Source organism: Lepus europaeus, chromosome 16 (assembly GCF_033115175.1).
Source record: "Lepus europaeus isolate LE1 chromosome 16, mLepTim1.pri, whole genome shotgun sequence".
Classification (NCBI taxonomy): domain Eukaryota; kingdom Metazoa; phylum Chordata; class Mammalia; order Lagomorpha; family Leporidae; genus Lepus; species Lepus europaeus.
The window spans coordinates 73,866,013-73,878,934 of record NC_084842.1 but is presented as its reverse complement, the minus strand read 5'-3'; the positions used below and the strand labels follow the sequence as shown (position 1 = coordinate 73,878,934).

The window sequence follows — 12,922 nt, the reverse complement described above, 5'->3', positions numbered from 1 at the left end:
ATGTGGGTGGGCCCAGGTCACCCAGGCTGCAGAGGGCTTCAGCCCAGCCTTAGGAGCAGCCTTCTGGGGAGTAGGAAAGCTCCAGGTGGGCTCTGATTAGAGACTGTTGGATTGGGGGAGTGTCAGGTGGGCTAACCAGAAGCATGGAATCCTATAAGATAGGTTAGTGGTATGCACTTGGCTTTTTTCTGCTTGGTACTAAGTTGGAGGTGGGGACAAAAATTAGGGAAACTGTCAATTATTAATCAACTCAGGGGCATTTGGGGCTGATTGTTGGAGAAGTTTTGTTTAGATTTCTGAATTTTCACTGAAGACGGTGATCTGGCTTCCTGTAAACCTGGCTTACCACTGGCTGACTTCCTCGGCTAATTATTGTAGATGGGATTTGGTTTCTGGGCAGATTGCTGTGGGTGATGGATCAGAGTTCTACTGCTATAGCTAGTGTAGTCTTGTCTGTGTAATTGTCTGTGGGGAAGACAAGGCTGGCTGCTTGCAGGGGTGTAGATGGAGATTGAATATGTGGGCTCGGGTATCTACACATATTAGCATGAAGCCCTTTTATATGAGAAGAAACAAGAAGTGGAAACAAAATGGAGAATGTCACAGCTGAGAGTTGAGAACGGGGGTGGGGGGGAAGGGAGCAATCCCATACGAATACATCCTACACAGAATTCTAAGAAGTCTTAAACTTCTAAATTTGCATCTGACTTTTCAGCTGTTGCAAAGGAATATGTTTTTTAAAGTGAAAGAGCAGAACATGCCTTATCTTATTTAAGAATTTGTGGAGCTTACTTACATTTCCTGCTACTTAACCATATTACAGGTGATCCTGCATTTGCCAGTGTAGGGAGCTGGCCTGTGCATGAGTCCCAGGTCTTAATTAAAAATCAACACATTGGGATGGCCTTTACATTTATCAGTATCTGTTCTCAAGTATACCTGAGCACCATTGTCCCTAATCAAAATTGTTCCTTCACGTCAGGGCCAGCTACACATTTGTGAGATCTTGCACAATATTGTAATGTACCTCCTCCTAACTGGTCTTGTTGAAAAAATTGGAAAAAAAGTCTTAAAGATGCTTAAGTATAAATTTCTTTCCTTCTACAGATTCTTTTGAAATTTTATGATGTACTTGCCATTTCATGTCAACCTAAGTAAAAAATTAAAATTTTAAATTACTAGCATAGATTTTTACCATTTGTCTTTATATTTGGTGATGCCAATTTAAAATGAAAATATAAGAGCTTTTAACTCATAGGAAGAATTGCCAAAATTACATAATTTGTAACAATGGGAGGAAGAACATAATTGATCCCATGAGATAATTCTGACTGAGAATTCAGTGTATGAGCCCCATAAGTCACTCACACAGACTTTTAAAATTAACTTTAGGAGACTTTGCAGGAAGCAGGAAATCCCACAGGAAAAGATAATACTAAAATTAGGAAAATTGGGCCATCTGCTAGTATACTTTTTTTACCCATGGGATGGTGAACACTAAGGTAATTTGAGATAACTATAAAATTAAACAATGGAATAATAATCACTTCCTGCATTTCTTTGTAGATTCATGACCAAAGTGTGTGTGACAGACACCATAATTCAGTCTTGTTCACTTTTTAATTAGGCCTGGCAAGTTCTCTAATTTTAATTGCTTTATCAAGGTACAATTTACATACAATAAAATTCACTGATCATGACTGTAAATTCAATGAGTTTTAGTTAACTTACAGAGTTGAGCCACCAACATCACAATCTGGTTTTTAACCTTTTTCACCAGCTCACATAGTTTCCTTGCATTTAGTTGCAGGCAATCACCATCCCTGTTCTAGCCCCAGGTGGTCATTGATCTGCTTTCTGTCTCTGAATTTCCTTTTCTGGAAATTTTATGTAGATAGCACAATATGTTCAGTATTTTTGAGGTTATCCCACGTTGCAGTATGTAAAAGTAATTCATTCCTTTTCATTACTGACTTGGATTGGATTGTGTGGATAGCTCACATTTTGTTTTCTATTCAGCAGTTGATGTATGTTTGGGTTGTTTCCAGTTTGTGAATATTATGAATAATGCTGCTATTAGAGTCATTCACATCTCTGGATAGGCCTAAGTTTTCATTTCTCTCAAGCAAATACCTCAGAATAGAATTACTGGGTTGCATGATAAGGTTTAGTTTTAAGAAGATTGCCATAATGTTTTCCAAAGTTTCAACCTGTGCTCCCATTAGCAAAGTTAAGAGTTCCATTTTCCCACGTCCTGGCCAATGTGTTTTACGGTCAATCTTTTTGATTCTAGCTGCTCTAGTGTCTGTGTGGTAATATCCGATTGTGGTTTTAGTTTGCTTTTCCCTGATAATTACTGATGCCAGATTTTTTTTTCTTTTTTAAAAGATTTATTTATTTGAAAGGCAGAGTTACAGAGGGGGAGGAGAAACAGGATGAGAGAGAGAGAGAGAGAGAGAGAGAGAGAGAGAGAGAGAGAGAGAATCTTCCATATTCTGGTTCACTCCTCAAATGGCTGCAATGGCCAGAGTTGAGCTAATCCAAAGCCAGGAGCTTTTTTTGGATCTGCACCCTACATTGGGGCAGTGGTCCAAGCACTTGGGCCATCTTCTACTGCTGTCCCAGCCCATCAATAGAAACCTGGATCAGAAGAGGAACAGCCAGGACACAAATCGGTGGCCATATGGGATGCTGGCAGTGCAAGCAGAGGCTAACGTACTATACCACAGCGTTAGCCCCTAATTTATTGACTTTCTATGTTAAAGATTTTGCTTTCAGGGCCGGCGCTGTGGCTTAACAGGCTAATCTTCCACCTTGCGGCGCAGGCACACCAGGTTCTAGTCCCGGTTGGGGCGCCGAATTCTATCCCAGTTGCCCCTCTTCCAGGCCAGCTCTCTGCTATGGCCCGGGAGTGCAGTGGAGGATGGCCCAAGTCCTTGGGCCCTGCACCCACACGGGAGACCAGGAGAAGCATCTGGCTCCTGGCTTCGGATCAGCAAGATATGCTGGCTGCAGCGGCCATTGGAGGGTGAACCAACGGCAAAGGATGACCTTTCTCTCTGTCTCTCTCTCACTATCCACTCTGCCTGTCAAAAAAAAAAAAAAAAAAAAAAAGATTTTGCTTTTAGTGTTGTATCTAAAAAATATTCATTTAATCCAAGGTCACAAGCATTATCTGGTATGTTTTTTACTACAAGCTTTATATTTTTAGAGTAGACATTTAGATTTGTGATATATTTTGAGTTAATTTTTATAGATGGTGTGAGATGTGACTGAAGCATTATGTTCTTGGCCTACAACAATCTAATTGGCACTTTCCTTTACTCTTTGATTGGCCTTGACAGCCAAAATCAATTAACCGTGAATGTGAAGGTCTAACTCTTTCTATATTACATTTAGTCTCTTATGTTCTACATCAAGAATTCTGATCTCAAGTTCATAGGGAATGACAGAGCGTCAAGTAACTACACATGCTAACCCTATGTTACACACAGGAGTTTCAGAGTAGCACAACTAATATTACCAACACCAATATAATTTTCCATTGTAGGGGAGAAGTATCTTTTCCTTAGTCATCACAAGGCTTGTGGTTGACACCTGTAGAACAAAAGGCAGATTAACAAGAGAAAAGCATACGCACTTTATTTAACCTAAGTTTTATACGGCATGAGAAATAAATACAACCAAGGAAAAACAAAGTATTTTAACAGGTGGTTGTGTAGAAGTGACTGGAGGACAAAGAGCAAGCTCTAATGGGAGGATGTGAGCAAGACCTGTTCAGATTCTTCTTGGCCACCAGCTACAGGATGGGACTCTGTGCAACCAAAGGGTCTTAAAATGTTCTTTGAGGGGAGATAGGTCAGAGAATTCTCTTTATTTCCTGAGAGCAGAAAGTGGGAAAAGGTGAGAGAAAGAGAAAAAGAAACACTTTTGCTTATGCTGTTTTCTCAATTTCCTTGAGCTTACTATACCTAATATGCCAAGGCACTATACTTTGGCATAATATCTCCTGTATTCATTGGCATTTTTTAAGATTTGTTAATTTATTTATTTGAGTCTGAGTGGGAGAGAGATCTTCCATTGATTGGTTTACTCCTCAGTGCTGGTGGTGCTGGACTAGACCAAAACCAGGAGCTAGGAATTCCATCTGGATCTCTCACATGGGTAGCAGGGACCAAAGAACTTGGGTCCTCATCTGAAGCCTTCTGATGTACATCAGCAGGAAGCTAAATCAGAAGCAGAGGGCTTGTGACTAAATGGTTTCCCAGGTGTTGGCTTAGCCCACTGTGCCAGAATGCTTGCCCCACCATTCATTTTTAAATGCAGTACACGGAACAGGAGATTTGAAGCTCTGGGCATGAGTGGAGTGATGTGGCTGGACCATTTTGTTGAGGAACCCCGAAATACTATTATCTATTGCTCTGTTTTCAGTTTCCTCCTAAAGGAATTTTCCTGCCTTCAAACAGTGGACTGTTTTGGAAACCTAGGAGAGAAAGAGGCTGAAATGTAAATACATTTCCATGTAACCTCCCTTCATGCTACACCTCCTACTTAACTAACCCTCATATCCTTGAAGTCCTGTGTCTGTCTCTGAAATGTCCGCATAGAAGGAGCAGCCAATCTTTGACTAATTCCTCTGTTTAAAGGGGCCAATAGAAGATGTGATAATACCAGCTTGAGCCACTTCTCTCGAATGCACATGCTTACATCTTGCCAATGCTGTGTTTGGTAACATTGTATTGTTGGCTTGTAGATGGCCGTGGTAGGAGTGTTTATACCATGGAAATTGGAAAAGAGGATTCTGTTTGGGGTGGGGTGGTGTGTGATAGGAAGCTGGTTACTAGCACAGTATTGGATCTTACTTCTTGGAAGAAACATTTTCAGCAAATCCTGCAGCTTTCAGCCCCACCTGCGAAATCACTTTTAGGTTTTGAAAGTCCAAAAACTAAATCATCTTGTGTCTGAGCTGACTCCCACTAGCAGCTTTGGTTTTGTTTTCCTTTCTTTTGATGAATCTGTTACTATTTGGTTTTCATCTTCTCAAAATGTGTTGCTACTCTCTCGTTTCTCATTCTCTTTGACCTGTCATTTTATCCCTATCTTGTAAATTTTACAGAATATTAGAAGGGAGTATGGATTGAATACAGAGTAAATGAGTATTCACTATACTATATTTAATTTTAAATATGCTTCAGTTTTGGAAAGTTTTCTTGGACTCTCTATATACATGAAAATACATATAAGTGCTATACCCTCAGCTCTAATTTGTAGATACTAAAACTGAGTTTAAAATAGTCTTTTTGTGTCTTCTGAAACAAACTATCAGAAATAATGCAGTGAAATGGGGTTGTTTCATTTAAAAGTATGAAACATAACATGTTGACTGATAGGAGGTAATGTAAGATGTTAAATGTTTACCTCTGGGAGTGAGATTTCTATTTTTATCTTTGTTTCTCTAGTTTTTCTAATGTATCTGAAATACTTCTCCAAATCTAAGATAAGAAAATAATGAAAATAGGAAAAAATAGATTGAGTAAAACTCATGTATCCATATATGTCTGCACACACATCCAAAAGAGATGACCAAGTTTAATGATAGAATTGTCTCACAGTTCCTGAAAGCTTAGCAAACTGAAGAAACAGATGTAAGATTAGATTAAAACCTAGTACTCATGTCTAATCCTAAGACACATTGTGCATTTATGCTGTATCCTTTATTCTTCAAGCATGCATAAGGTCTTCAAAAAGGACATAGAAAATGCATATTATGAAAAAGCTATGTGTGGATTTTAACAATTTTTTTTTTTACATCCTAATCAACTCAACGTTTGATTCCATTTTTCCATGAACTTTTTTGAAGTATACTTGGGGTTTCTAAAGGTAGCATATTATTACAGGAATCATGTTGGGAAGTGTCAAGTTGCAAACTGTTGTCACTTTCAGTTTAGAATTTCTCCATGTAAAATGAGGAAGACCCTGCCCAGTTTCACCAAGTGAAGTGTCCGATGGATGCTGAGTATATACATGTGTACAGCAACACCAAGGTTTTCCTTTTGTCATTTGAACTCCTGGAGGGGTAATATCACTTTTCTGTGTTCTGGAAAAAAATAAAATATGGACTTTTGAAATTTAGAGTCTTGCTTCTCACTTTGAAAGAAAATTAGAGAGAAAAATAAAAAGGACTCTGTCATTTGCTGCTGATTCTTGTTTCCTACCACTTGTCTCTCCTGGGGAATGCCATTTCCATTGTAGTAGCTTTGCCTGCCTGGCATTGCCCACTGGCTATAGCTCAGCCAATGTCCAACTTGGCAGCATTCTCTTTAGTTGTTACTATTAGCAGCACCAAATTTGAGTAGAGTTGGTCTGAACAGAGAGTGAGTGACCACATTCCTTACTGGCAGCTTTCGGATTCTGCCGAAGATATAAAACCCAGACATAAAAACAGGTAGGATTTGCAGAGGTCAGAGAATGCAAGTTAGCTGCTCTCAGAGCATTCGTCTCTGAGATACTTCCAGAGGACATGGTACCAACATTCTTTCTTGGCTACTCTTCAGGCCAAATGCTAGGTCATAACTACTGCACAGCTTGAGAAGAAAGAGAAGGATGTTTAGAAGAAGCTGGACGCTCTGCCAATGACTGCTCAAACAAGGAGTTTGACATATGGAATATTGTTTATTACAAGTTATAAATCTCTTCTTTAAGTAAGAAGAGGTTGGGATGTTTACTTTGGTTTCATTGAATCTCCAGGGAGGAAAAAAATTAATTCACAAGATCTCAAACAACAGGACTAGGCTAAATTCCATGTGCTAAGATAAGCATCTAAGCCCTTAATGCCCAACAAGAGAACAAGAGAATGCAGGGAGACTCTTGCAATTAAATGGAAGACCTCCAGGCTCTCAGCTGAAACATGAAGCTCATTAGGATCACAGCTAACATGCATGTGCTTGGCTTGAACAGACTGGCAAGGCACACTTGTGTTGTGATTGCTGTCATAAAAGGCATCAATATAAAGACTTTGTGCTATGCCAGTGAGCAGCTGTCTGCTGCCATTTTGATATCTGAGGAGCCCCTTTAACGGCTTCCAAATCTTCATCTTTCTTTTGCTTCCGAGCTTTTAATATTTTCTCAAAAGCCAATCTTAATCGACCTTCTTAATCAGGTTAAATTCTCTTCTTTGAAATTACTTCCCTTTGACAATATCTTAACAGTAACTAAGGCATCCATGCAGAAAATTAGAATTGCATGTCCTGCTCACCTCCCATCCTCATCCCCCCTCAGGAAGCTGGAATGGGGAGTGGATGCTGTTGGCCAGAGCTCAAGGTTTGAGAGTAACTAGGGGATGTTTGTAGAAAGAAGAGCCTTATTACAGTTATTACAGCATTCTTAGAATCCGTCTCTTCTTCCCTTTCCTCCTTTTTTTCCTTCTCCTCCATATTGTTCTGAAATATTTAGTAAGAAGCTACGAGGCAAGAGGCTCTGTGAAAAGTGTTAGAAAGAGATAGACTCAAACATATGAAAGCAATACACTGCTTCTGTTCTAAAAATTAGCCTAAACAGATCTCAGAGCTGCTAATACACAGAATTTAAAGATTCAGTACTCAGAGTCAGAAAAATTAAGGTTTTTTTTTTTTTAAGGATTTATTGATTTATTTGAAAGTCAGAGTTACAGGGAGGGTCAGAGAGAGAGAGAGAGAGAGAGAGAGAGAGGTCTTCCATCCACTGGTTCACTCCCCAAATGGCTGCAATGGCTAGGACTGGGCCAGATGGAAGCCAGGAGCCAGGAGCTTCATCTAAGTCTTCCACGTGGGTGCAGGGGCCCAAGAACTTGGGCCATTCTCTGCCACTTTCCCAGGTGCATTAGCAGGGAGCTGGATTGGAAGTAGAACAGCTAGAACTTGAACCAGAGCCCTTATGGGATGCTGGCGCTGCAGGCAGCAGCTTTACCTGCAATGCCACAGCGCTGGCTACAAAACTGAGTTCTAATCATGCTGTTTTACCTCCTGGCAAATTATATGCCTTTTCTACGTCTCTATTTTCTCACCTATAAGATGGGTTATAGGTAATACTTTTCTTAATATGGCTATCGTTGGAGGATTAAATGACATGGAACAATGTTTATACATATTAAATACTTAAAAATGTTGGCTACTTTTAGAGAAGATAGAATGAAAAAACAAATCATTTGAGTAGAATGAAAATTAGTATTATACCAGTGAAAATAATGAAAATGAAATGGCTACAAAGAATCAATTGTTTGAGAAAATTTTAACAAAGGCGCATAGTAGCACAAGTCTTATGAAATGGGTAACTCTTACAGTTCATGAAATTCAAAGCTAATTAAATGTCCTCAAAGCTCTTCCAGTGAGAGTCAAAAACAACAATCCAATGCTTCATTTCCCTTTTGTTGACACCAAAACTCCCTGTCACCTTTCATGTTGCCTTCCTGAAGTGAGTGAACAGATGTCAGGATGAAGTGGATGATGGGGAAGATGTTAGAACCTGCAGAAAAGCAAGAGTCTCAGAAAGGCAACCCTGTTAGGCTGTCAGAAGCATTCATGAGATAAGCAAGAAGCTGTCAGGCGGTGCCCCCACTGAAAATGATTTTTTGCAAGTCTGAGTGCTGTGATTGTATATACCACACAGCAATGCAGGAAACACTGCAGAATCCAAGATATGGTACAAAATGGAAAATAGACCAGAATAAGAGTATGCTGTGTTTTCACCCTTAAGCTAAGAACAGACCGCCTTGCATTCTACTCCATAACTCCTCTTCCTTCCTTAGTCAATGGAAAATATTTGCTCTGCATACTATATTCTCTCTGAAGCAAGAGAGCGGAACTCATATTTCATCATCTCTCCCTGGAGCCCAACTAGTGGCTTTACAAGACCTGGGAATCTTAGAGCATAATTAATCGAAAGCTCTTGTTTTGTAAATGCTAAAGTCATATCTGTTAGTGGATTGCAGGGTCTGAGAAGGATATTTAGGAAAAAGAATTTCTGGAAGACCTTAAAACCCAACATTCTCTGTTGTGATCCACAGGAAGCTGCTGATAGATGATTTGATGTCCTAGATAGATTAGCTCACCGCACAAAAATAAACTTAACTATTGGTTCAGCTATATGTTCTAGCATATTTCAAAAAAAGATGGAGCAGTCAGCCTTGTTTAAAATATAGAAGGGGCAGCAGGTTTAGTTGATTCTTGGCTATGTTAGCATTCCATGTTGGAGTGTTGGATTGAGATCTGGCTGCTTAGCTTCTAGTCTAGCTTTCTGCTGACAGTGGATGGTGGCTCAATACTTGTGTCCCTGCCACCCATGTGGGAGACCAGGATGGAGTAACTTTTGTTCCTGGCTTCGGCCTGGCCCAGATCTGGTTGTTGGGGCCATTTGGGGAATGAGCTAGCATATGAAAGGTATCTTTTTCCTCTTTCTCTCTCTCTCTCTCTCTCTCTCTCTCTCTCTCTCCCTCCTTATCTCTGTTTTTTTTCCTCTCAAATAAATAAATGAAAAATCTGTTTTCTTTCTTTTAAAAATATGGAATTTCTTTCAACTGGATCCTGTGGTTCAATTCACAAGGACTTGGAGTAGTGATGAAATCAAATTAAAAGTGTATGTATCTATATATGTGAAATATAATCATGCATTATCACTTTAAATGTTCCCTGTGAAAAAAGTTGGTACCATCTCCATTTTATAAGGAAATCAATGCATATCTTGCCCCCTAATACTTTTCCTAAAATTTTATTTAAGTTATATAAGTTTCATGTATTTTATATACACAGATTTAGGAACATAGTGATACTTCCCACCCAAGCCTCCCTCTCACCCATGCTCTCACCCGTCTTCCTCCTCCCTCTCTTATTCCCACTCGTGTGTGTGTGTGTGTTCAGGTGTGCACTTTTATTGAACTGGTCTCGTCAGTGTACAGGGAAGCCCTGGCTGCCTCCACACCTCAACCCACTCCCAGGGAGACCAAAAGCCTTCATACATCTCAAGGTGGGGGACAAAAAAAGGGGGTGCCACGATGGCTGACCGTTCAAAAAAAAATTGAAAAAAGTATTAAGGCGAAGATTTTAAAAATTTGCATTACATAATTTACACAAAAGAGATGCTGCCGCCTCCCCTGGGTGGCACCGGGCGAGGACTGCGCCGCTGTTTCTCCTTGGCAGGAGTGGGGCGGGGGCTTCCTGTCACAAGGCATCTCATGATATTTGGAATGACTATCAAAAGAAAAAACAACAACAACAACAAAAAAAACAATGTACAATCAAAGTCCTTGGCCACAGTGCAGAACTTTGAGGACTTTGGGGATGCTCGCTCCAACGACTGCTGTCACCTTCACCGTTCCAGTGTGTAAATCCGGAGTCAAAAGCGCCAAAACAAAAAAAACAAACCAAAAAAAGAAGAAGAAGAAGAAAAAAAAAACAACAACGAATAAAGCCATGCCAATCTTGTCTCTTGCGCGTTAGGTTCCGTCGGGAGAGGGTGTCCCGCCACTGCGGCTAACAGTCCGCCTAGAAACACTTGCGGCACACGATGGAGGGGCCCGACTCCTGCTTGCTGATCCACATCTGCTGGAACGTGGACAGCGAGGCCAGGATGGAGCCGCCCATCCACACCGAGTACTTGCGCTCGGTGGGGGAAGCGGTCATCTTGATCTTCACGGTGCTGGGCGCCAGGGCGGTGACCTCCTTCTGCATGCGGTCGGCGATGCCGGGGTTCATGGTGGTGCCGCCCGACAGCACCGTGTTGGCGTGCAGGTCCTCGCGGATGTCCACTCGCACTTCATGATCGAGTTGAAGGTGGTCTTCTGGATGCCGCACGACTCCATGCCCAGGAAGGAGGGCTGCAACAGCGCCTGGGGCAGCGGAAGCGCTCCTTGCCGATGGTGAGGACCTGGCCGTCGGGCAGCTCTTCTCCAGGGAGGAGGAGGACGCGGCCGTGGCCATCTGCTCGGAGTCCAGCGCCACGTGGCACAGCTTCTCCTTGATGTCGCGCACGATCTCGCGCTCGGCGGTGGTGGTGAAGCTGTAGCCGCGCTCCGTGAGGATCTTCATGAGGCCGGCCAGGTCCAGGCGCAGGATGGTGTGTGGCAGCGCGTAGCCCTGGTAGATGGGCACCGTGTGGGTGACCCCGTCGCCAGAGTCCATCACGATGCCCGTGGTGCGGCCAGAGGCGTACAGGGACAGCACGGCCTGGATGGCCACGTACAGCACCGGTTGCACCTCGGGCGCCACGCGCAGCTCATTGTAGAAGATGTGGTGCCTGACCTTCTCCATGTCGTCCCAGTTGGTCACGATGCCGTGCTCGATAGGGTACTTGAGCGTCAGGACCACCCACCATCACGCCCTGGTGCCGAGGATGCCCCACGATGGAGGGGAAGACAGCCCGGGGGCATCGGCGCCCACGAAGCCGGCCTTGCACACGCCGGAGCCGTTGTCCACCGCGAGCGCGGCGCTATCGTCATCCATGGTTTGCCGAGCGGGAGTGTGGAGCCCGGCGGAGCGGCTGGGCGAGGTGCGGTGGTAGCGAGCTGCACGCGGTCTCGGCTCTTATTCCCACTCTTAATTCTTACAAAGATCTGTTTTCAGTTTATACTCATAAGATTAACCCTACACTAAGTAAAGAGTACAACAAATAGTATGAAGAAAAGAACATCATTCTTCAACAATAGAGACAAGGGCTGTAAATAATCATCAAATCTCAAAATGTCAGTTTTACTCCAATGCGTCACATTTCAAGTAGCACCCTAATACTTACAGATAATAAGTGGCAGAGCCTGGAATTGAATTCACCGGAATTCACTGTCATTTTCAAGCGTAATAATTGTTGAGTTGTTGCAAGCAGTAGCTTAATCTGCTCCACCACAATGCAGGCACCTAAAAGAAAAACTTTAGGAAAAATAAATTTAGCAGGGTTTGTTTGAGCATTAATGTTTTATGATTAGGGAGCACTCAAAGCTAGGAAAAGTTGAGAGCTCTTCTTTAGTAGTGAGCCTTGAGAGACTGAGATGGATGCCAAGTAAAGAAATTACCTGGGTGTCTAATCCTATTTGCATAGGAGCATATGAGATCTCTAGTTAGACGTTGGTTAGCACTTTCTGATTGGTTAAGCTTTATTTTCATTTTACTGTTTACCTTTAATTAGACTTTGATTTGTGTACCTAGAAATCTAAGGCTTTGCTGTTCTCAATCTAATGACCCCCCCATTATGTATTTTCCCAGTTAATGTAAATGCATAATAAGTGTCATTTCCAAGACAAAAGAATTCTTTCTGGACTTGACTTGATATTCGTAACAGTACTGTATAATAGTTGTGACTATGCAAATCTATACAGTGATTTATTTGAAAGTAATAATTCAAATTTATAGGTTTCCCAGTGGCTGTCAAGATGATCTTTGTAATGTTCCAACCTTTCTATGAGCACCCTCCAGCCAGCCTAGAATGGTGCTTATTTACAGCAAGTGAAATGCAATAAATTCTGGGACCAATTCGCACTGTTCTGAGACTGTTGGCAATTGTCTCAAATTCCTCATTTATAAAATCAGGTAGGAAGAAACATCTCTGAGAAACTTTATGATCTTAAATAAGAACAACCAGTGTTCTTCTTTGCTTTGCTTTTTCTTTGTGTCTTGTGTTCAGAACGCATATCCACCCACTGATGTGGTTCTTGCCGTGGCTGTCAGATCCAGCTTGTTGAGCCATTTTCCTGGGGGTGATTTACAAGTCGTTAACAGCTCCTAAGTCGTGAAGTCTTAAGGTGTGGGCTTGTCCACCAACAGAAAATTAACTTTTGCTCATGGAGTACAATTGAGCCATTAGTGAATGATGGTCTACCTAATTTGCGATTTTAAAGTGTTGAAGAGAAGCATTAAGAGGAGAAAGAGGAAGACCAAGATTCTTGAAAAATGAACATGAAAAG

The 12,922-nt window shown here is 41.7% G+C and overlaps 1 protein-coding gene and 1 pseudogene across 3 annotated transcripts in view; one reads left to right on the top strand and one right to left on the bottom strand.

The window, feature by feature from the left end:
* LOC133775314 (cytosolic beta-glucosidase) overlaps positions 1–12,922 on the top strand; it is a 267,883-nt gene that overhangs the window by 112,301 nt on the left and 142,660 nt on the right. The window lies entirely within an intron of this gene.
* On the bottom strand, positions 10,515–11,471 carry LOC133774851 (actin, cytoplasmic 1-like; annotated as a pseudogene).